This window comes from Hypanus sabinus, chromosome 24 (assembly GCF_030144855.1).
Source record: "Hypanus sabinus isolate sHypSab1 chromosome 24, sHypSab1.hap1, whole genome shotgun sequence".
NCBI classification, from domain to species: Eukaryota; Metazoa; Chordata; class Chondrichthyes; order Myliobatiformes; family Dasyatidae; genus Hypanus; species Hypanus sabinus.
In genome coordinates this window covers 6150064-6173812 of record NC_082729.1, presented here as the reverse complement: position 1 = coordinate 6173812, position 23749 = coordinate 6150064, and the positions used below count along the sequence as shown (strand labels likewise).

General features: G+C 45.7%; 1 long non-coding RNA gene across 2 annotated transcripts; it reads left to right on the top strand.

Annotated features, from left to right (window-relative positions):
* Positions 1-418: 418 nt before the first annotated feature.
* Positions 419-23254, top strand: LOC132380427 (uncharacterized). Of its 2 annotated transcripts, XR_009507761.1 has the most exons (4): positions 419-545; positions 2417-2508; positions 2601-2704; positions 22844-23254. It is a non-coding gene; the product is annotated as an uncharacterized LOC132380427 (long non-coding RNA). The 2 variants fall into 2 exon arrangements; XR_009507762.1 differs by lacking the exon at positions 419-545 and having other exon boundaries at positions 1415-2508.
* Positions 23255-23749: the final 495 nt, after the last annotated feature.

The following is a 23749-nucleotide window of genomic DNA, read 5'->3' as shown; positions in this document are numbered from 1 at the left end:
CAGAAGTTGTTATAGAAAGGGTTATGGTTCTTTAGGTTTTGACAAGAATTAAACCACTTACCTGTAAGTTTACTGTTCTTGTTCATTACTTATTACTGTGTTGCTAAGCAATTGACCTTTGACATCAGGTTGGCCATTTTTTATATCGCTTGTACATTTCATTTAGTCGCTGTTCATCAGAAATAGTTTGTTAAGCGTTGAAGGAAGTTTAATCAATATTTGAATCCATCTCTCATGGGAACGCCAGGAAGTACCGTATTTTTTAACTCAACTCCTTGCATACTGTAATGCTTTGGTGAACAGTAAAACAGTCTTCAAACTATTACTACGCGGGGACTGGAGTTTACCTTTATGCCTCGCTTAAGAAAACAGGGAAAACCTTTGAGCAAGGGCAGAACAGCAAGCTTTCGTTGTTTTCATTTTGATACGTTGGCTGGAAATCTGAAAAAAAAGCCAAATGGAAGGGGAAGAAATGTACCAGCTTTTGGTTGAGCCAGTCAAAGGGAGTGGAGACTGGGAGGAAGAGACAGTAAGGATTCTGCCAAGTAGGTATTTACATAAAATCAACTAACCGTATTAAGGATGGATTTTCTTTGAAAAAGATTTTAAAGAGCAAATGCATTTGTCATATTTCCATGGAAAACATCACAGATAGGATCTTGGTTACATTCAGGAATGATACTATGACTTACACAACTGAATCATCTGTGTTAAATCTCCTGAATTATTCTTAATATCCTGTCTAATGGAGATATTGCAATTTTTGCAACAGTAGCTCAACAGGAACAAAACCTCTACTGCAGTGAGTCTAGTTGCCTGACTGCCTCCACTGTGGGCTCCATGTCAAGAGTTCATTCATTACGTGACATGTCTTATGACGTGGGGGATTATGATCTTTCCATGACCATGATTGTTCTTGGCAATTCTTTCTACAGAGGTGGTTTGTCATTGCCTTCTTCTGGTCAGTGTCTTTACAAGATGGGTGACCCCAGTCATTGTCAATACCCTTCAGAGATTGTCTGCCTGATGTCATTGTTTGCATAACCAGGACTTGTGATGTGCACCAGCTGCTCATACGACCATCCACCACCTGCCCCCATGGCTTCATGTGACCCTGATCAGGGGGCTAAGCGGGTGCTATACCTCGCCCAAGGGTGACCTCCAGGCTAGCAGAGGGAAGGAGCGCCTTACACCTCCTTTGGTAGAGACATATCTCCACCCCACCACTCTAGAACAAACAACACACACAAAATGCTGGAGGAACTCAGCAGGCCAGGCAGCAGCTATAGAAAAGAGTACAGTCGACCTTTCGGGTCGAGATCCTTCAGCCGGACTGAAGGTTCTTGGCCCAAAATGTCGACTGTACTCTTTTCTATAGATGCTGCCTGGCCTGCTGAATTCCTCCAACATTTTGTGTGCGTTGTTTGAATTTCTAGCATCTGCAGATTTTCTCTTGCTTGTGACACTAGTAGAAACGGCAGCTGTGAGAGGCGAGTCTGAACAACCAAAAGACTCAATGACTAACCACAGCCACCGCTTACTCTTACCCACACCGCATGAGAATATACAGTTCCTGAATTTCAGATGGTGACGAGAGGGCGTACAGGAGTGAGAGGTATCGGCTAGTTGAGTGGTGCCACAGCAACAAGCTTGCACTCATCATCCATAAGACCAAGCAACTGATTGTGGACTTCAGAAAGAGTAAGATGAAGGGACACACAGCAGTCCTCATAAAGGGATCAGAAGTGGAGAGAGTGAGCAATTTCAAATTCCTGGGTGTCAGTATCTCTGGAAATCTAATCAGAACCCAACATATCGATCCAGCTACAAAAAAGGCACGACAGCGGCTATATTTCATTAGGAGCTTGAGGAGATTTGGTACGTCACCTAAAACACTCACCAATTTTTACAAATGTACCATGGAGAGTGTTCTAATGGGCTGCATCACTGTCTGGTATGGAGGAGTTGCTACTGTACAGGATTGAAATAAGCTGCGGAGAGTTGTAAACTCAGTCAGTTCCAACACGGGCACTAGCTTCCATACAGTCCTGGACATCCTCAAGAAGTGACACCTCAAAACAGTGGCGTCCATCGTTAAGGTCCCTCATCACCCAGGACATACCCTCTTCTCATTGCTACCATCAGGGAGGAGGTGCAGGAGTCTAAAGGCGCACACTCAATGATTCAAAAACAGCTTCTTTCCCACTGCCATCTGATTTCTGAATGGACATTGACCCCATCAACACTACCTCACTACTTTTTTTATTTCTATTTTTGCACTACTTATTTAATGTAACTATAATTCTCAGTTTTTCTCTCTATTATTATATATTACATTCTACCTCTGCTGCAAAGACAACACACTTCATGACGTATGCTAGTGATATTAAACCTGATTCCGACTGGTTTTCTACAGCCACCAGAGGACCCATCAATAGACAACCCCTTAGGAGAACATCATACTCAACTCAAATGATCAACCTAGCACGACCACTGTTATAAAAGAATGTGAGTATTTGAGGCAAACATTCCACAGAAATGAGTCAATGCCAATTATTTAATGTTTTCTTAAAGCATATGTTTGTTCTGCACAACTGCAGGAAGTATTTCCACTCAGCTAACGAAAAGGGAAGCTTGGCTGAGACCCATGGCTACACCTTTGATTCAGAGAAAGTGAGAGGAGTCAAAAGAGTAGCTGGCTAAGGTAAGAACCTCACCATCTTATGCCAGAATGAGGCCACCCTCAGGGTGGAGGAGCAACACCCTATATTCCATCTGGGTGGGTAGCCTCCAACCTGAAAGCATGAATATCAATTTCCCATTTAGGTAAAAAAAAAGTTTTCCTCCCCCTTCTATTTCCCATTCTAGTCTCTTACCTCATCTCACCTGCAGATCACCTCCCCTTGGGTCCCCTCCTTCTTCCCTTTCTCCTATGGTCCACTCTCCTTTCCTATCAGATTCCTTCCTTCCCAGCCTTTGACCTTTCCCACCCACTTGGCTCACCTATCACCCTCCAGATAGCCTCCTTCCCCTCACATCCACCCCACCTTTTTATTCTGGCGTCTTCCATTTTCCCCTCCAGTCCTAATGAAGGGTCTCGGCCCAAAACGTCAACTATTCATTTCCATAGGTGCTGCCTGACCCGCTGAGTTCCTCCAACATTTTGTGTGTGTGTGTGTGTGTGTGTGTGTGTGTGTGTGTGTGTGTGTGTGGCTTTTTATAAAGCGCAAACACGAGGAAATCTGCAGATGCTGAAAATTCAAACAACAACACACACAAAATGCTGGTGGAACACAGCAGGCCAGGCAGCATTTATAAGGAGAAGCACTGTCGATGTTTTGGGCCGAGACCCTTCATCAGGACTTCATCAGTCCTGATGAAGGGTCTTGGCCCAAAACGTCAACAGTTCTTCTCCTTATAAATGCTGCCTGGCCTGCTGTGTTCCACCAGCATTTTGTGTGTGTTGTGGCTTTTTATAAGGCTGTTTACATTGTAAATATATGTTGTATTTATGTACTTATGCATATTTTATTCCATATTAGTACTTTAACCTCCAACTTCATTTTTGATACCTCAGTCTGAAAAGTCGACTGTTTATTCATCTCCATAGATGCTGCCTGACCAGTTGAGTTACCCCAGTTTTTTCTCTGTGCGTTGCTAAGCTAAGAATGGGTTCAGCCAGGTGGATGAGGGTGTTGGAGAGGGGAGAGGTTGGATCATTGTCGCAGAAAGAAGCAGAGAGAGGGTTTTTCCAAACCTGCCAAGTTCAGACACGCTAACAGTAATGTTTGTTCTCTCAGCTGTTTCAATGGTACCGTGCATCTACAGTGTACAGCACCTGAAATACTATGCAATCTACACAGATACCTCTGAAGAATTATCAGATAACATATTTTCTGTGGTAAACTATCACCACAAACAATGAAGAGGGTTAAAGTGTGCAGGTCCAATGCAAAGTCAGAGCGAGGCATGTCCCAGAAGTAGCTGGAGTGAGATTGAGGCATGTAAGCATGTTCGAGACAGAGTCGGAGTCGGAGAAAGAGTTGGAGCAAGCGAATCAGAAAGGAGTTGGAGTAGAGGAGTTTTGGAGCCCATCCACCTAAACCACTGTGTGATGAACTGAGGCTGAGGCCTTGGGCCTAAACCAGCCGCTCTGGGCTTCAGGTCTATGTTCACTCTGAATGCTTTTGCTTGCTTTTATTACTTGCATGGTTAGTGATTTCTCTTTCTCTTTCTCTGCTCTTTGAGTGTTGAACTTCTTTTTAAATTAGTTTCTTTTGGGTTTCTTGCTCTGCGGCTGCCTACGAGCAGACGGGTCTCAAGGCCGTATAACTTACACATACGTTGATAATAAATGTACTTTGAACGTTGAAACGCCGCAATGGGACAAGCAAGGTAGTTTTGCAATCGCAGCACCAGTGACCCAGGTTCAATCCCACTGAATCTGTATGCTCTCGGATTTTTTCCGGGTGTTCCAGTTTCCTCCCACAGTCCAAAGATGTACAGGATAGTAGGTTAATTAGTCTCATGGGTGTCATTGGGTGGCCTGGGTGGTGTAACTCTAAATTAATTGTTTTAAACTCTGAGCTGCACCAGCTGGTGACCTCGTATATTGTCAAAAGGTCTGGTTTTAGGAGTGTTCTTAAAAGACACAAGAGAGTCGAATAGATTTAGTGCAGGTGTTCCCAAACTTTTTTATGCCATGGACCGATACCTTTAAGTGAGGGATCCGTGGACCCCAGTTTGGGAACCCCTGATCTAGAGGGAATGTACAAAGTTAGCCCATCAACCAATTCCTTACCCAGCCTGGTGTCTCTGGAGTTTCAGGCCTGCCTCATGTAATTGGCTCTTTAATGGCCAATCAAACAGCACAACTGGAGATGCTTTGGTGAGCACCTCCGCACCATCTGTCACAAGCGGGAATTCCCAGTGGCCCATTCCCACCATTCCCTCCATTCCCACTTCGATGTTCCGGTCCATGGCCCCCTCCTGTGCAACACCTTATATTCCATATGGGTAGGCTCCAACCTGATGGCGTGAATATCGATTTCTCCTGCTGTTAACACTTAACACCCCCCCTTCCTCCTCTATTCCTCACCCTGACCTTTTACTTCTTCTCATCTGCCTATCACTTCCCCCTTGGTCCCGTCCTCCTTCCCTTCCTCCTATAGTCCACTCTCCTCTCCTATCAGATTCCTTCTTCTCCAGCCCTTTACCTTTCCCTCCCACGTGGCTTCACCTATCATCTTCCAGATAGCCTCCTTCCTCTCCCCTTACCTTTTTATCCTGTCATCTTCGCCCTCCCTTTCCAGTCCTGAAGAAGAGTCTCGGCCCGAAACGTCGACTGTTTATTCATTTCCGTAGATGCTGCCTGACCTGCTGAGCTTCTCCAGTGTTCTGCGTGTGTTGAAATTGAAGGCAGCTCTCTGCCACTTTTTCAAGGGCAGTTCATTAAGGATGATAAATACTGGCCTTGTCAGTGAAACTCATATCTTGAAAATAAATAAGTAAATTAACTTACTGATCTACTTATAGATACAGCACAGTAACAGCCTACGAGCCTGCGCCACCCAATTACACCCATGTGACCAATTAACCTATGAACCCATACATCTTTGACCCTTTCCAGCCCCACGACTCAGTGTCACCCAATTACACCCTTGTGAGCAATTAACCAACTAACCGATATGTCTGCGACTGTGGCAGGAAACGGCAGCACCAGAACGAAGCCCAAATGATCACAGGGAGAACAGGCAGCGGTGGGAATTGAACCTTGGCCCCCGGTGCTGTAAGAGCGTTTCACTGACTGTGCCACCCTTTTCTCCGTGCCTTATAAAGTGGCAGCAGTTTTCCCGATCTAATTAGGAGTCAGAGGTGATGTCACCAAAATCTCCGGCAATTCCTACAGACGCACCGTGGACAGCATAGTGACTGGTGGCACCTCTGTCTGGAATGGAGGGGCCTCTGCACAGGACTGGGAAAAAGCTGCAGAGAGCTGTAAACTCAGTCAGTTCCGTCATGGGCACCAGCCTCCTTAGCGTCCAGGACATTTCCAAAAGTCAATGCCTTAACAAGGCGGCATCCATCATCATGAGCCCTCAACCTACTGGACATGCCCTCTTCTCATTACTACCATCAGAGCAGGTGGAACAGGAGCCTGAAGACATACACTTAACAGTTTAGAAATTGTTTCTTACCCTCTACCATTGCACTTCTGAATGGACAAAAAACAATACTTCACTATTTTGTACTGCTTATTTATTTTTATATATTTTATAACTTATATTATAATTAACAGTATATTTTATGTATTGCAATGTATTACTGCCACAAAATAATAAATTTCATGACATATGTCAGTGGTAATAAACCTGATTTTGATTTATTTATTTATTGAGATACAGCATGGAATAATCCCTCCCAGCTCTTTAAGCCATGTTGCCCAGCAACCCCCAACTTAATGCCAGCCTAGTCACCGGACAATTTATAATGACCAGTTATCCTACCAGCCGGTAGGTCATTGGAGTGTGGGAGGAAACTGGAGCACCGGGAGGAAACCCAGACGGTCAGACGGGGAGAGCATACAAACACCTTACAGGCGGCAGCGGGAATTGAACCCAGGTGGCTGCTACGGCAAAGCGCTGTGCTAGCCACGAAGCTATCATGCTGTCCTGCTGATCCTGATTCTCAGCTCATCCTGGACTTTGCTTGGGTACACGAAGCACTTCGCTGTGAGTGGCTGGATGCCAAAGGCTCCCAGCTCCCTGTCCAACCACAGCTGGCTTAAGCTTGATCATTGCTTCTTTTGGCTGTGCAGGAAGTTTACGCACCATCACAGTCTTGTATAATAGAGCATAGAACAGCACAGCACAGTCCAGGCCCTTCGATCCAAAGAGAAAATCCCTACATCGTTCAACCTGTCCTCGTAAGACATGCTTTCTAATCTAGGCAGCATCCTAAAGAGGGTTCAGAGGAGGTTCACAAGGACGATTCCGGGAATGAAAGGATTATCATACGAGGAAGGTTCGATGGCTCTGGGTCTGTACTCATTGGAATTTAGAACGATGGGGGGGGGGGGGATCTCATTGAAACCTTTCAAATGTTGAAAGGCCTAGACAGAGTAGATGTGGAAAGGGTGTTTCCCATGGTGGGGGAGTCTAGGACTAGAGCGCTCAGCCTCAGGATAGAGGGGCATCCGTTTAAAACAGATGTGGAGAAATTTCTTTAGCCAGTGGGTTGTGAATTGGTGGACTTCGTTGCCAAATGCAGCTGTGGAGGCCAGGTCGTTGGGTGTATTTAAGGCAGAGATTGATAGGTTCTTGATTGGACATGGTATCAAAGGTTATGGGGAGAAGGCTGGGGAGTGGGGCTGAGGAGGGGCTAAAAGGATCAGCCATGATCGAATGATGGAGCAGACTCGATGGGCTGAATGGCCTAATTCTACTCCTATGTCTTAGGGTCTAAGCCTGCTGTACACCCTCTCTATAATGAGGTGACCAGAACTGAACACAATACTCTTAAGCGTCATCTAACTAGACTTTTATCGAGCTGTACTTGAATTCATTTGTACAAGTAATGAAGGTGTCGTGGGCAGCACAGTGCCGACGGTCACCGCTGCCTTTAAGGCATTTGTATGTTCCCTCCCATGACCGCGTGGGTTTCCTCTTGGGTGCTCTGGTTTTCTCCCACGGTCCAAAATTGTATAGGTTAATAGGTTAATTGGTCATTGTAAATTGTCCCGTGATTAGGCAAGGATTAAATCAAGGGATTCCAGGGCAGCGGGGCTCAAAAGGCCAGAAGAGCCTGTTACGCTCTGTATCCCAATAAATAAAATCAAGTAAATAACCACTCTATTAACGCGCCTCAACTTTGAGGGACCCCAAGGGCCCTCTGTTCCCCCGCACTGTCGAGAATGGGAACCAGAATCAGGTTCAACATCACCAGCTTGTGTCACGAAATTTGTTGTCTTTGCAGCGGCAGTACAATGCAATACAGAATAATAGAGGAAAAAAACCGTGAATTATAGTAAGTATATATATATCAAGTAGTTAAAGTAAATCGTTCAAAAATAGAAATAAAAAAGTAGTGAGGTAGTGTTCATGGGTTTAATTTCAGAAATCGGATGGCAGAGGGGAAGAAGCTGTTCCTGAATCACTGAGTGTGTGGCTTCAGGCTTCTGTACCTCCTGCCTGATGGTAGCAATGAGAAGAGGGCATGTCCTGGGTGATGGGGGTCCTTAATGATGGACGCTGCCTTTTTGAGGCATCGCTCCTTGGAGATGTCCTGGATTCTATGGAGGCAGGTGACCATGATGGAGATGACTGAGTTTACAACTCTCTGCAGCTTATTTTGGTGCCCCCATACTAAACAGTCATGCAGAGAGTCAGAATGATCTCCATGGTACATCTGTAGAAATTTTCAACTGCTTTTGGTGACACACCAAACCTCCTCAAACTCTGAATGAGATATAGTCACTGTCGTGCCTTCTTCATGGCTGCATCAATATGCTAGGTCCAGGTTAGGTCCTAAGAGATATTGGCACCCAGGAACTTGAAATTGTTCACCGTCTCCACTTCTGATCCCTTGATGAGGATTGACTTGTGGTGAACTACATATACCTGTCTGGACACGCCCTCTGCTGACTGCTCCTGTGGCTCCTCCCACAGACCCCTGTATAAAGGCGATTGGAGGCACTGCTCCTCCCTCAGTCATGCTCCCTTTTGCTGCTAATAAAAGCTTATCGTTCACTCCTCGTCTCCGAGAGTTATTGATGGTGCATCACTTGTGTTCCCTCATCTTAACCTTTCTGAAGTCCGCAGTCTGTGGTCTTACTAACATTCAGTGCAGGGTTGTTGCTGCGACAGCACTCAACCCTTAGCCCTGTATTCTGCCTTCAAATTCCACCTTCCAAAGTGAATTATTTCACAGTTTTCCAAATTGATCTATATCTGCCACTTCTCAGGCCAGTTCAGCATCCTATCAATGCCCATCGTAACCTAGGACAACCTTGTACCCGGCCCACAAAACCACCAGTGACAACAGCTTTAACGTTATTGAAAACCATACTGCTGTAAATCTTGTTCATTTATTTATCACTCTGACTCTTGCAGAAGTAAATATAAACTCAATTCCATCAGACCATAAGATATGGGAGCATAATTAGGCCATTCGGCCCATTGCATCTGTTCCACCATTTCATGATGGCTGATCCATTTTCCCCTTTCACCCAATCTCCTGCTTTCTCCCTGTATCCCTTTATGCCCCGACTAATCAAGAATCTATCAATCTCTGCCTTCAATATACATAAAGACTTAGCCTCCAAGTTGCCTTGGCAATGAATTCCACAGTTTCGCCACTCTCTGGCTAAAGAAATTTCTCCTCAACTTCTTTCTAAAAGGATGTCCCTTTATTCTGAGACTGCGTCCTTTGATCTTAGACTCCCATACCATAGGAAGTGTCCTCTCCACATTCACTCTATCGAGGCCTTTCACCATTCGATAGGTTTCAATGAGGACCCCTCATTCTTCTGAATTTGTAGTGAATACAGGCCCAGAGCCATCAAACACTCTTCATATGATAAACAGCTCAATCCTGGAATCATTTTTGTGAACCTCCTTTGAACCCTCTACAATGTCAGCACGTCCTTTCTAGGATAAGGGGCCCAGAACTGCTCACAATACTCCAGGTGAGGCCTCACCAGTGCTTTATAAAGCCTCAACATTACATCCTTTTATTCCAGTCCTCTCGAAATGAATGCTAGCGCATTCGCCTTCCTCATCACAGACTCAAATTCATCAAAACGATTTTCAAAATACAACATCCAGATTTTGTGGGGATGATCGGGCCTGATTTTATGATATCTTCAGGTTTGGCCTGGAAGATGGACGCTTTCAGACTACAACCCCACGGACGACCTGGTTCTTCACCAGTGTCACAAGCGAAAGCATTGCGGGAGACTGAAGCAGGCCTTGTGCGCTAAGGTCAGGAGAAGGCCCCTGTACTCAAGCAATCCTCTCCCTCTCTCTTTCTGATAGGGAGTGAGAGCCTGTCGCTCCTCGAGTCAGGGGACTCACGGAAGATTGTAACGTCGAAAACGTGAGCTGCTGGTCTCCTGCTCTCGTTGCTTTTTGCAGGAGCGTCTTCTCTCTCCCTCAATGGTGTGAGATATCGAAGTGTTGGGTTGCGGACTGTAGTTCTTGATGGACCCTAGATCAGGGTCTCTTTGGGGGCTTTGCTGTTGTTTGCATGGTGGAGGGGGGTGTCGGTGACTTTTTTTGGAACAAACGAGGGGGAGGGGGAGAGCTCATGCCTTTGTTGCTGCTCGTGTGTGGGAGGGGAGAGGGGCTTTGGGGTTCTGATGTTTCTATCATTCATTCTTTGGGTTTTTTTTTCCTGGGTGTGTTTGAAGAGTAAGAATTTCAGGTTGTATACTGTAAACATTCTCTGATATTAAATTGATCCATTGAACCACTGAAGAATGCCAAGTTCCTTTGGAAAATGCAGAACAAACAAAGTCTGCTACACCGACCACTGAAAAGGAATTAAACAGTAAGCTCGTCTCAAAATAAGCTTCTGGTAAATGACGCTCTTCAAGAAAATCCCCAGACATAAAGCTTTACAGAGCAAATATAAGCTGCGGCGTTTAAACAAAATTTTTCTTTACTTCAGTGGGAAGTACTATAAGCAAAAGAACCAGAACTTACAACCCTTATAAGCACCAGTTTGAAAACCTCACTGGTGTAGCTAACAGATCTGCTGCCCTTTAGCTCCACTGACCTAGGTTCAGTTTTGACTTCCATTCTGTGTGGTTTGCTCCCTGTCACTTCATCAGTTTCAGAATCTGGTTTCATATCACCAACGTAGATCGTGAAGAAGTAAATACAAGCACAATTCCATAAGACCAGAAGGCCATAAGATATGGGAGCAGAATTAGGCCATTTGGGCCATTGGGTCTGCTCTGACATTTCATCATGGCTGATCCATTTTCCCTCTCGGCCCCAATCTTCTGCCTTCTCCCTGTATCCCTTCATGCCCTGACCAATCAAGAATCTATCAACCTCTGCCTTAAGTATATGTACAGACTCAGCCTCGATAGCTGCCTGTGGCAAAGAATTCCACAGATTCACCACTCTCTAGCTGGAGAAATTCCTCCTCATCTCCATTCCAAAAGGACGCCCCTCTACTCTGAGGCTGTGTCCCCTGGCCTTAGACTCCCCCACCATAGGGAACATCCTCTCCACATCCACTCTATCAAGGCCTTTCAGCAATCGATAGGTTTCAATAAGGTCCCCCCTGACTCTTCTGAATTCCAGTGGGTAGAGCCCCAAAGCCATCAAACGCTCCCCATATGACAAGCCTATTCCGGACAAGCCTACTCCCATAAATAAATAAAAGCAACATAAAAAATAGCTGCAGGATTCTTGCTCAGCACTGTGAAATAATGCACCAAGTACGTAAGATCTTCTGGGAAGAGGAACTGATAGATCTACGAGTAATTGATTCTTCGTGTTTCACAGTAAGGGATAAAACAGTGTTAGTACTGTGTATCACACCTCGAAGTGTTAGCTTCAAAGTGCCATCATTTGTGATTGTTCTGGAGGATCAGCAAGAACCTGAGGGATTAGACTCGACAATCAGTTTCTTTTCGTTTCCTTCCGTGAGACTCTTTCACTGTCGATCGTGTAAGATGCCGTGATCGGTAGCAGGCAAAGTCCCCAAGCATTGTTGCCTCCTCCCTGAGGTTCAGCTTCCAGCTGGATGGTCTTGTTGTAAAATATTCTTTGGTAAGCATCAATCACACTGAAAACAAACTTCCTCCTCCTCTGCTTTGTGCACCGGGATAATCACTCTCCATGAACTTGACATTGTTCACATTGTTCAAATGTTTTAGCAAAAAGAAGGATCGATTTTATGACAGGTGGCAGCAACAAGGCAGAATCAAAAGAAATTCACTGAGCACAGCTTAGAGTCTAAACTACAGCACAGAAATAGGCCCTTCAGCCCATCCAGTCTGTGCCAGACCATTTAAACTGTCTAGTGCCATTGGGTGGCAGGGAGGAGATATGACCCTACCGAAGAAGGTGTAAGTCACTCCTTCCCTCCACTAGTCTACAGGTCACCCTTAGGCAAGGTGTAGCATCTGCTTAACACCCCCCCCCCCAACTGATCAGTCAGGGTCATGTGAAGCCATGGGAGCAGGTGGTGGATGGTCATATGAGCAGCCGGTGCACATCACAAGTCCTGGTTATTTGACCACTGACACCAGGCAGACAATCTCTGAAGAGTATTGATAATGGCTGGGGTCACCCATCTTGTAAAGACTCTGCCCAGAAGAAGGCAATGGCAAACCACTTCTGTAGAAAAGTTTGCCAAGAACAGCCATGGTCAAGACCATGATCGCCCACGTCATGGCACATAATGATGATGTCATACTACACATCACAAAATGATGATCTCATACGACATGGAATATAATGAATGACTGAATGAATATATTTTTAAAAGTAAATTAAATAAGAAGAGCAAAAAGAAATGAAAAATATATTGAGGTAGCGTTCATGGGTTCATTCAGAAATCTGATGCTAGAGGAGATGAAGCTGTTCCTGAATCATTGTGTATGTGTTTTTAAACTCCTGTACCTCTTTCCTGATGGTAGCAATGAGAAAAGGACATGTCCTGGGTGATGGATGTCCTTAATGATGGATGCAGTATTTCTGAGACATCACCTTTCAAAGATGTCCTAGTGTCCATAATGGACCAAACTAACGTTACAATTCTCAGCAGCTTACTTTGATCCTGTTTAGTAGCATGTCCCCACGCCCCTCCCCACACCACCCACCAGATGGTGATGCTGCGTTGGTACATCTGTAAAAATTTATGAGTGTTTTAGGTGACATACCAATTTTCTTCAAATTCCGAGTGAAGAATCACTGCTTTCCTGCCTTCTTTGTAATTGCGTCAGTAGGTTGGCCTTCAGAGATGTTGGCACCTTGCCACTTGGAACTGCTCACCCTTTCCACTGCTGATCCCTCAGTGAGGACCGGTACGTTTTCCCTCGACTTTCCCTTCCTGGTCCACCATCAGTCCCTTGGTCCCATTGACATTGAGTGCAAGGTGTTATTGCAACACCACTTAACCAGCTGATCTACCTCGCTCCTGTACGCCTCCCTGTCACCATCTGATATTCTGCCGACAATAGACAATAGGTGCAGAAGTAGACCATTCGGCCCCTCCAGTCTGCACCGCCATTCTGAGATCATGGCTGATCATTCACTATCAATACCCAGTCCCTGCCTTGTCCCCATATCCCTTGATTCCCCTATCCATCAGATATCTATCCAGCTCCTTCTTGAAAGCATCCAGAGAATTGGCCTCCGCCGTCTTCTGAGGCAGTGCATTCCACACCTCCACAACTCTCTGGGAGAAGAAGCTCTTCCTCAACTCTGTTTTAAATAACTGACCTCTTATTCTCAATCCATGCCCTCTGGTACTGGACTCTCCCAACATCTGGAACATATTTCCTGCCTCAATCCTATCAAATCCTTTAATTATCTTAAACGTTTCAATCAGATCCCCTCTCAATCTCCTCAATTCCAGCATGTACAAGCCCAATCTCTCCAATCTCTCTGCGTAAGACAGCCCTGCCATCCCAGGAATCAACCTAATGAATCTACGCTGCACTTCCTCAATTACCAGAATGTCCTTCCTTAAACCTGGAGACCAAAACTGTACACAATATTCCAGGTGTGGTCTCACCAGGGCCCTGTACAAATGCAAAAGGACATCCTTGCTCTTGTATTCAATTCCCCTTGTAACAAAGGCCAACATTCCATTTGCCCTCTTCACTGCCTGTTGCCCTTGCTCATTCACCTTCATTGACTGGTGAACTAGGACTCTTAGGTCTCTTTGCATTTCTCCCAGTTGTGGTGTTGGCAAATTTGTCGATGACATTTGAGCTGCATCTAACTGCAGAATCGTGGGTGTAGAGAGAGCAGGGCAGTGGGCTAAGTACATGCCCTTGAGGTACGCCAGTGCTGATTGTCAGCGAGGAGGAGGTGTTGCTTCTGATCTGCAGACTGTGGTCTCCCAACGAGGAAGCCAAGGATCCATTTGCAGAGAAAGGTACAGAGGCCCAGGTTTTGGAGCTTAATAGATAGATAGATAGATAGATACTTTATTCATCCCCAAGGGGAAATTCAACATTTTTCCAGTGTCCCAAACACTTATTATAGCAAAACTAATTACATTACTAAGTAATGTAATTACTAAGTAATTCTAATTACTAATGATTGGAGGGAGTCAATAAACAACAGTCTTATGCAGGTATTGCTATTGTCCAGGTGATCCAAGGCTGAAGTTGCATCCACTGTAGACCTGTTGTGGTAGGCCCTGTCTCTTGCTTAGACAGGTGTTAATTCTAACCGTGACCAGCCTCTCAGAGCACTTTATCACAGCAGATGTGAGTACCACTGGACGATAGCCATTGAGGCAGTTTGCCCTGCAACTGCACAGGGTACTAGTGAGGCCACACTTGGAGTATTGCGTACAATTCTGGACTCCTTACTTGAAGAAGGAAAAATTGGCTTTGGAGGCGGTGCAGAGGAGGTTCACCAGGTTGATTCCAGAGATGAGGGGGTTAGACTATGCGGAGATATTGAGTCGCCTGGGACTGTACTCACTGGAATTCAGAAGAATGAGAGGAGATCTTATAGAACATATAAAATTATGAAAGGAATAGATAAGATAGAGGCAGGAAAGTTGTTTCCACTGGTGGGTGAGACTAGACCTAGGGGACAAAGCCTTAAGATTCGGGGGAGTAGATTTACGATGGAGATGAGGAGGAAAGCTTCTCCCAGAGAGTGGTGAATGTGTGGAATTCTCTGCCCAACGAAACAGTGGTTACCTCAATGAATACATTTAAGACAAGGTTGGATAGATTTTTGCATTGTAGGGGAATTAAGGGTTATGGGGAAAAAGCAGGTAGGTGGAGATGAGTCCATGGCCAGGTCAGCCATGATCTTATTGAATGGCGGAGTGGGCTCGATGGGCAAGATGACCGACTCCTGCTCCTATTTCTTATGTTCTTGTGTTCTTCTTGAGCTCTGGTACAGTTGGTGCTCTTTTGAAGCGGGTCGGAGCCATTGACTGCAGGAATGAGGGATCGAAGATGTCCAGACGTTTGGCACAGATTTTCAGAGCCTTTTCAGGTACATTATTAAGGCCCCGCACCTTGTGAGTGTTCACCCTCTGGAACGATGTTCTGACGTCAGCTCCTGGGGTAGAGATCACAGGGTCACCAGACAGGGCAGAGAGTCACACAAGCATAGTTTTACTATCCCTTTCAAAGTGTGCATGAAAGGCGTTGATCTCACCTGGGAGTGAAGTATCACTCATGATGATAAGTCTCGCATTGTAGAAATGGCCTGCAAACCCTGTAGGAGCTGACATGCATCCAATTCCATCTCTACCCTCAGTCGGAATTGTATAGGTGGTCTTAAATAGCCTTTCATAGGTCGTACCTGAATTTCTTGCATAGCACATTCCAAACACGCACCATTCTCTGTGTGAAAAAACTTGCCGCTAACAAGCTCCCTGTACGTTCTTCCAAACAGAGATTCCCAACCTGGGGTCCACAGACCCCTCAGTTAATGGTAGGAGTCCATGGCCTTAAAATTATGACCTCTCCATTTTAGCCATTTCTACCCAGGGAAAAAAATTAAAACATATGTATGTTGACATAGTACGAAGGGATGAGCGAAAAGAGCATGCAGAACAAAGTGTTATGATTAACAGGTAAAGTTCAAAGTTCATTTATGATCAAAATAGGTATGCATTGTACACCCTCAAGATTTGTCACATTACAGACAGACATGAAACAAAGAAACCCCAAAGAACCCATTAAAAAAAAGACTGTCAAACACCCAATGCACACAGAGAGAAAAACAAATCGTGCAAACAATAAAAGTAACAAAGAACATTTAGGACAAAAGTGAATCCATAGACACAAACAGCGGAGCAGGCCGCAGCCTCGGCCTCAGTTCAGCGCAAAGCTGGGTAAACGTAGGGGAGAATCGAGCAGGATTGGCCCGATCCTTGCCTCTGGTCCCGACACTCTGCCTTTTCAAACCATCTGGCCTAGTGTTTAAATCGTCCAATCATCGGGTTGTTCTTCGTACCAGGACCCACGCCCTATTGCATCGGTACACTCAAGACCTGGACCCTGCCACCATGTTTCAGCCCGTATCCGACCTTTCCAAATCGGCCCAGATCATAGATCGATCAAACCTTGCTCTCAGTTTAGGTGGGCGGGCCTCGAATCTGCCTCACCTCTGCTCGCCCCGACTTTGCCTCGAATATGCATAGATCGTGCCTCAACTTAGCCTCACACTCGCACACTTAGACCCTTGACTCAGCCTCATCCTCACTTGCTCATCCCTTGTTTGGGGTGATTGCTTACCATAAATCTTTTACAAAAAAATGTTATTAATAAAGTATTTAATATCATTCACTTGTAACGTAGGAAAGCAGCATTCACTATCAGAGATCCCCACCACCCAGGCCGTGCTCTTCTCTCGCTCCTGCCGTCAGGTAGAAGGTACAAGAGCCTCAGGACTCACACCACCTGATTCAAGAACAGTTGCTACCCCTCAACCATCAGGCCCTTGACACACGAGATGCTGTAACAGATTAGTCAAGTTGTTAAAATAGAGACTGCTGAAGAAGACAATTTCTTTTAATTTAGAGATACAGCTCAGTAACAGGCCCTTCCGGCCCAACGAGCCCCCGCTGCTGAATTACACCAGTGCAACTAATTGACTCATTTGCTCATTTAAGGGCTCTGTAATATCGTTATTTCATGCTCTTTATTTATTGCTATTTATTTATATCTGCATTTGCACAGTTTGCTTACAGTTCCTGATGTTTACACTTACTGTTTTACAGATTTGCTCATTTTGCCCACAGAAAATGAATGACATCTACGTACTCGGATAAAAGATTTAACTTTGAACTTTTGTTTTGTGCTGTGCAGGTAGACAATCAGGTGCCAGGCCCATGATGAGATAACTGATTACAGCCTCTCCCCTCCTCTGTCTTTGCTCCAATTTCTTTCCTCTTTGCACCTTTGCCCAGCGTCCTTTGGGAAATTATTCCTAAACTGGATTCCTCAGACCTTTCCGACAGCAGAGACCAGAACGCTGAGAGGTAAAACTCTCATCAGCTAACTGTTTTGCCAATTAATTTAAATTAGCCATAACCAAACAAATTATTGCAATATAAAATCTGCTGGCATGTATGTGAAACCTTTGCAAATAAGACAGGAGTTTTCAACCGAAGCTGCTCCCTGTTGACACACGAAATGCTGTAACAGATTAGTCCAGTCGTTGAAATAGGAACTGCTGAAGAAGACAATTTCTTTTAACTTAGAGATACAGCTCAGCAACAGGCCTTTCTGGCCCAACGAAGCCCCGCTGCAGAATCACACCCACGGGATGAATTGACCCATACAGTACTGTGAAAAAGTCGTAGACACATATATATAGCTAGGGTGCCTAAGACTTTTACACAGTACTGTATTTGTCAACATGGAGTGGAGAGTAAATTTGTAAATCCGGTAGGAGCAAAGGATGTTGGGAATGACGAGGGTGGAGCACCATGGGAGGGGTATGGGACAGGTGGCAGAGAAGGAGTGCCAGGGACGAGTGGTGGCACAGGTGCAGACACACCCAGCCCTGAGACACCAGGAGAGGTCATTCGATTCCAAACAATTGGTTTATTGACCATTACAGAATGTCTCTCTGGTGTTTCCTCCCCTCTCTCTTCCCCTTTTCCCAACCGTGATTCCCCTCTCCCTGCCCTCTTCCCGCTCTCAGACCCATATCAGAATCTGGTTCATCATCACTCGTATGTCATGAAAATTGTGGGGTTTTTGTGGCAGCAGTACAGTACAATACATAAAATTACTACAGTACTGTGCAAAAGTCTGAAGCACACCAATTATAAACACACACACACACACACACACACATGTGTTTATGTGTGTTTGTGTGTGTGTGTGTGTGTGTGTCTGTCTGTCTGTCTGTCTATGTATGTGTGTGTGTGTCTGTCTTTCTGTGTGTGTATATGTGTGTGTGTGTGTGCATGCGCGCCTGTCTGTCTGTGTGTATGTATGTATGTGTGTGTGTCTGTCTGTGTGTGTATATGTGTGTACGTGTGTGTGTCTGTGTGTGTACGTGTGTGTATATGTGTGTACGTGTATGTATGTGTGTGTGTGTGTGTGTGTGTATGTGTGTGTGTGTGTGAGTGTGTGTGTGTATGTGTGTATGTGTGTGTGTGTGTGTCTGTGTGTGTGTGAGTGTGTGTGTGTGTGTGTGTGTGTGAGTGTGTGTGTGTGTGTGTGTGTGTGTGTGTGTGTGTGTGTGTGTGTGTGTGTGTGTGTGTGTGTGAGTGTGTAATTAAGACTTGCATGGTACTGTACCTCTTTGGAACGTGGGAAGAATCTGGAGCACCTGGAGGAAACAGGAAAAGCTTAACACTTCATGAAAGCCAGCCTTCCCTCCATGGACTACATCTGTAGTACACTTTTTGCTGGCTCAGTAAAGCAGCCAGCATCATCAAAGACCCGACCACTCCAGTCATTCTCCCCTCTCCCATTGGGAAGAAGGCATAAATGTCCAGGAACATGTACCACCAGCCTCCAGGACAGATCCTATCCTGCCACTCTAGACCTTGTACAGAAAGATGGTTCTTTAAGGTTGTTCTAGCCACTCCCTATTAAATGCTCCCAATGGCCTCTGACAACCTCCTGTCTTTCACCTGTGGCATGGCAGAACCATTTCTACTGACAGGAGAAAGGGAAAAGGTGGCTCACTGGTGCCTTAAAGACAGTCGCTTTGGGCAGATTGGGCCTCTCCTGCCTTGCGGCCATACCCGGTCATGGGAAAGGCTTCGGGAGTAAAGTCTGAGAAGAAATCCAGAGCTGGAGTCCCTAAGGCAGTCCTACACCGACTGGCAATGCCCGAGTTGCTTCTGGTAGCAAAATGTATCGGTCCCTGCCGTTCCTTTGGATTCATCGGCTGCGTGGAGAAGAGGAGCCTGCTACATGGGCAACAGCTTGCTCTCCATGTCTTCCTGCCCTGGCACGTTTGCCTACCGACAGCTAGCATGCAACATCCATGATCCATTACCCAACTCAGAAAGAGAGAGAGAGAGACAAGTTGAACTCTTAACCTCAATATGGCCTTGTAACTTACTGTCTACCTGCACTGCAATTTCCCTGTAACTATAACACGTAATCCTGTACACACTTTTCTCAGAGATACAGTATGTTAACAGGTCCTTCCGTTCCACGACCCCACGCCACCCAATTACACCCATATGAACAATTAACCTCCTCCAAGAGGACCACAACCTTGTTGTAGGTTTTGGAGGCTTGCATGCCTCAATGACCCAGAGAGCGATGTTGGCTGGAGTCAGGGCTTTATGCGTAGGATCACCCATGCCAAACAGGTCAAAGGGACGAGATCAGACGAAGAGTGGCCCACCGGTCCTCCAGGTTCGGGGGTTCAGCTCAGGGCTAACGACCCTGACTGGTCAAAAAAAATCGTTACAAAAATAGCAATGAAGAATCTTTCTACATCTGTGTGCCACTATATGGACAGACAGAGAAGGAGGACTGTCATTGCAGCCCTAAATGCCAGCAACGTAATGGGCAGTAAGTAAGTAAGACCAATTAACCCAACAGTCTTTGGAATATGGCATGAAACCAGGGTAAATGGAGGGAACCCAAGCGATCTCCTTTAAACTTACCCTCTCTCACTTTAAGGCTACGCCCTCTAATATTCGATGTTTCCACTCTAAGGACAAGACTATCAACACTATCTCTGCCTCTCAGAATTTAATAAACTTCTATTGGCTTGCCACCTCTGGTTCCAACATCCCAGAGCAAGCAACCTAACCTCTCCTCATACTTGCCCTCTTATCCTGGCAGCATCCTCGTAAACCAGGGCGTCCACAGACCCCTTGGTTAATGGTAAGGCTCCACGGCTAAAAAAAAGTTAGGAACCGCTGTTATAAAGCCTCGCCAAAGTCAGCTCCACATCCCCCCTGCAACACAGTGACCAGAACGGCACAGAGTATTCAAGGATCTACTTCGAGAACCAACTTTACTTGGCATGTACTTTTACATGTCCAAAGACCAAAGTAAATTTTATTATCAAAGGACATATATGCCACTACATACAACCCTGCGATTCACTTTCCTGCGGGCATACTCAGCAAATCTATAGAACAGTAACCATAACAGAATCAATGAAAGATCAATCAGGAGTGCAGAAGACAACAAACTGTGCAACGATAAAAGGAAAATGTTTCCCAGAAGGCAATGGAAAAGAGTGCCAAGAACGGTTATGGTCATGGGAAGGCCATGACTGTCTACGTCATACAATATGGCACATAATGAACAAACTAACATATATGTCACCACATACAATGCTGAGATTATTTTTTTTTATCAGCATAAGCAATAAATCCATAATAGAATAATAACTGTAAAAGCAATCAAGAAAAGAAATCTGCAGATGCTGGAAATCCGAGCAACACACCCAAAATGCTGGAGGAACTCAGCAGGCCAGGCAGCATCCATGGGGAAAAAAGTGCAGTCGACGTTTCTGGCCGAGATCCTTTGGCAGGACGGGAGAGAAAAAGCTGAAGAGTAGATTTAAAAAGTGGGGGTAAGGGAGAGAGAAACACCAGGCAACAGGTGAAAGCTGGAGGGGGACGGGTAAAGTGAAGAACTGGGAAGTTGATTGGTGAAAGAGACAGCAGGACATGGAAGAAAGGAAAAGATGTGATGGGTGGGAAAAGGGGATGGGAAGTGGTGAAGAGAGGGGTGGGGGGCATTACTGTAAGTTTGAGAAATTGATGTTCATGCCATCAGGTTGGAGGCTACCAAAACAGAATATAAGGTGTTGCTCCTCCAACTTAAGTATGGCCTCATCATGACAATAGAGGAGGCCATGGATGGACATATCAGAATGGGAATGGGAAGTGGAATTAAAATGGGGGGCCACTGGGAGATCCTGCTTTCTCTGTCAAACGGAGCGTAGATCCTCGATGAAGCAGTCTCCTCATCTACTTTAGGTCTCATTGACATACAGGAGGCCACAACAGGAGCACCGGACTCAGCAGATGACCCCAACAGATGAAGTGTTTCCTCACCTGAAAGGACTGTTTGGGGCTCTGAATGGTAGTGAGGGAGGAGGCATAGGGGCAGGTGTAGCACTTGTTCTGCTTGCAAAGATAAGTGCCAGAAGGGAGATCAGTGGGGAGGGACGAATACACAAGGGAGTCGCGTAGGGAACGATCCCCGTGGAAAGAAGAAAGTCAGGGGGAGGGAAAGATGTGCCTTTGGAGGTGGCAGAAGTTGAGGAGAATTATGTGCAGAAGCGGGTGGGATGGTAGGTGAGGGCAAGAGGTACCCTATCCCTGGTAGGGTGGCGGGAGGATGGGGTAAGAGCAGGCATGCGTGAAATGGAAGAGAGCGTGAAATAACAGTAATAGAATCAGTGAAAGGCCGTAGCAAGTTGAGCATTCAACCAGAGCGCAAAAGACAACAAATTCAGCAAATACCAAAAAGAAGACATACTAATAATAAATAACCAAGTAATAAATATCAAGAACAGGAGATGAAGAGTGCTTGAAAGTGAGCCCATAAGGTCTGGGAACATTTCAATGATGGGGTGACTGAAGATGAGAGAAGTTATCCCCTCTGGTTCAAGACCCTGATGGCTGAGGGGTAATAATTGTTCCTGAACCATGTTTTGGGGATTTGCCGTGCTTTGGTAAAGACACAACACGCAACAAAAGACAACACCATTCATCAATCGCAAAGAATTAGGAATTCTGTAAAATATGAAGCTAGAGGTTAAAGGGTGGATATGGAATAAAATGCAGATAAATACAAAAAAACATGTATTTAGAATGTAAACAAAATTATAAAAAGTGGCTTAAAATATTTTCCAGTGACTGGGGTAAAAATAAAGGGGGTGGGGGAGGTGTAACTAGAACGTTTAATCAGATTAACTGCCTCAGGGAATAAACTTTCATGAGGGCATGAACACTTACTGCCTGTAACACTGTTGGTGCTTAGAACAACAATGAAGGTCTTGCATCTGTGGCGGTGTTCAGGGTTTCCGTCATTGTGTCAGTAGCTTCCTCTTGGTTTTCACTACTGTCAGTTATACAAGTCCCGGGTGGAGACTCAAGAATACCGTCACACTCAGATGTAGAAGAATTCTTCATTGCTGTTTCCGTAACAATTTTGTTTGACCAGTCAGGGTCGTGAGCCCTGGGCTGAACGCCTGAACCTGGAGGAGCGGTGGGCCACTCTTAGTCTGGCCTTTACCCTTTGACCTGTTTGGCATGGGTGACCCTACCAAGAGCCAAAGCATGAAGCCCAGATCCAGCCAGCATAGCTCTCCGGGTCTTTGAGGTGAGCAAGCCTCCAAACTGTGACAATTCTGTGGTCCTCTTAGTGGAAGAAACTGTGAAATTCTTGTTTTAATAGTCCCAGGGCACTTCTCAGGGGAGATTTTGGAAAAGGCAGGTTGCTTCCAAAGTTTCATACAGCTACAACATGACTTGACAAGGTTGATACATAAACCCTCTTCAGATCCGATTGCTAGTTAACAAAAGCTCAAACTGATATTTACTGTCAGCTCTGCCAAAGGAAACAGAATTGTTTATTCAGTCCAGATCTGATAAGTTTGTACACCATAATGCTGTACACCTTGGTTCAACCTCAATTGCATCGCATTCAAATTAACTCTCTCTCCTCTCCCTGCAGACATTGGAGGTCTTGAGCCACACACACACAGTACTGGAGGAACTCAGCGGGTCAGGCAACATCGTATTTAATTATTTATTGAGATACAGCACAGAACAGTCCCTTCGAGCCCTTTGAGACACTCCTCACAGCAACCCCTGACTTAACCCTAGCCGAATCTTGGAACAATTTACCAATTAACCTACCAAATGGTACACCTTTGGACCATGGGAGGAAACCGGAGCACCTTGAGGAAACCCACACAGTCACAGGGTGAACGTACGAACTCCAAACAGGCAACAGCAGAAATTGAACCCGGGTCACTGGTACTATAAAGCGTTGTGCTAACCATTGCAACTGTGCCACGCATATGGAGGAGACTGAGCAGTCAATGTTTTGGGTCAAGACTCTTCATCAGGACTGGAAAGGAAGGGGGGAAGAAGCCAGAATCGAAAGGTGGGGGAGGGGAATGAGGACAAGCTGCAAGGTGGTAGGTGAGGGGAACTGTGGTATGGGGGTGGGAACAAAATGAGGCACTGGGAGGTGATAGGTGAGACAAGGTGAGTGGGAAGTTGGGTGGGTGGGGGAGTGTGGGATGAAGTGAGGCACTGGGAGGTGATAGGTGAGACCAGGTGAGGGATAGAAGGAGGGTGGGTGGGGGAGTGTGGGATGAAGTGAGGCACTGGGAGGTGATAGGTGAGACAAGGTGAGGGATAGAAGGAGGGTGGGTGGGGGAGTGTGGGATGAAGTGAGGCACTGGGAGGTGATAGGTAAGACCAGGTGAGGGATAGAAGGAGGGTGGGTGGGGGAGTGTGGGATGAAGTGAGGCACTGGGAGGTGATAGGTGAGACAAGGTGAGGGATAGAAGGAGGGTGGGTGGGGGAGTGTGGGATGAAGTGAGGCACTGGGAGGTGATAGGTGAGACCA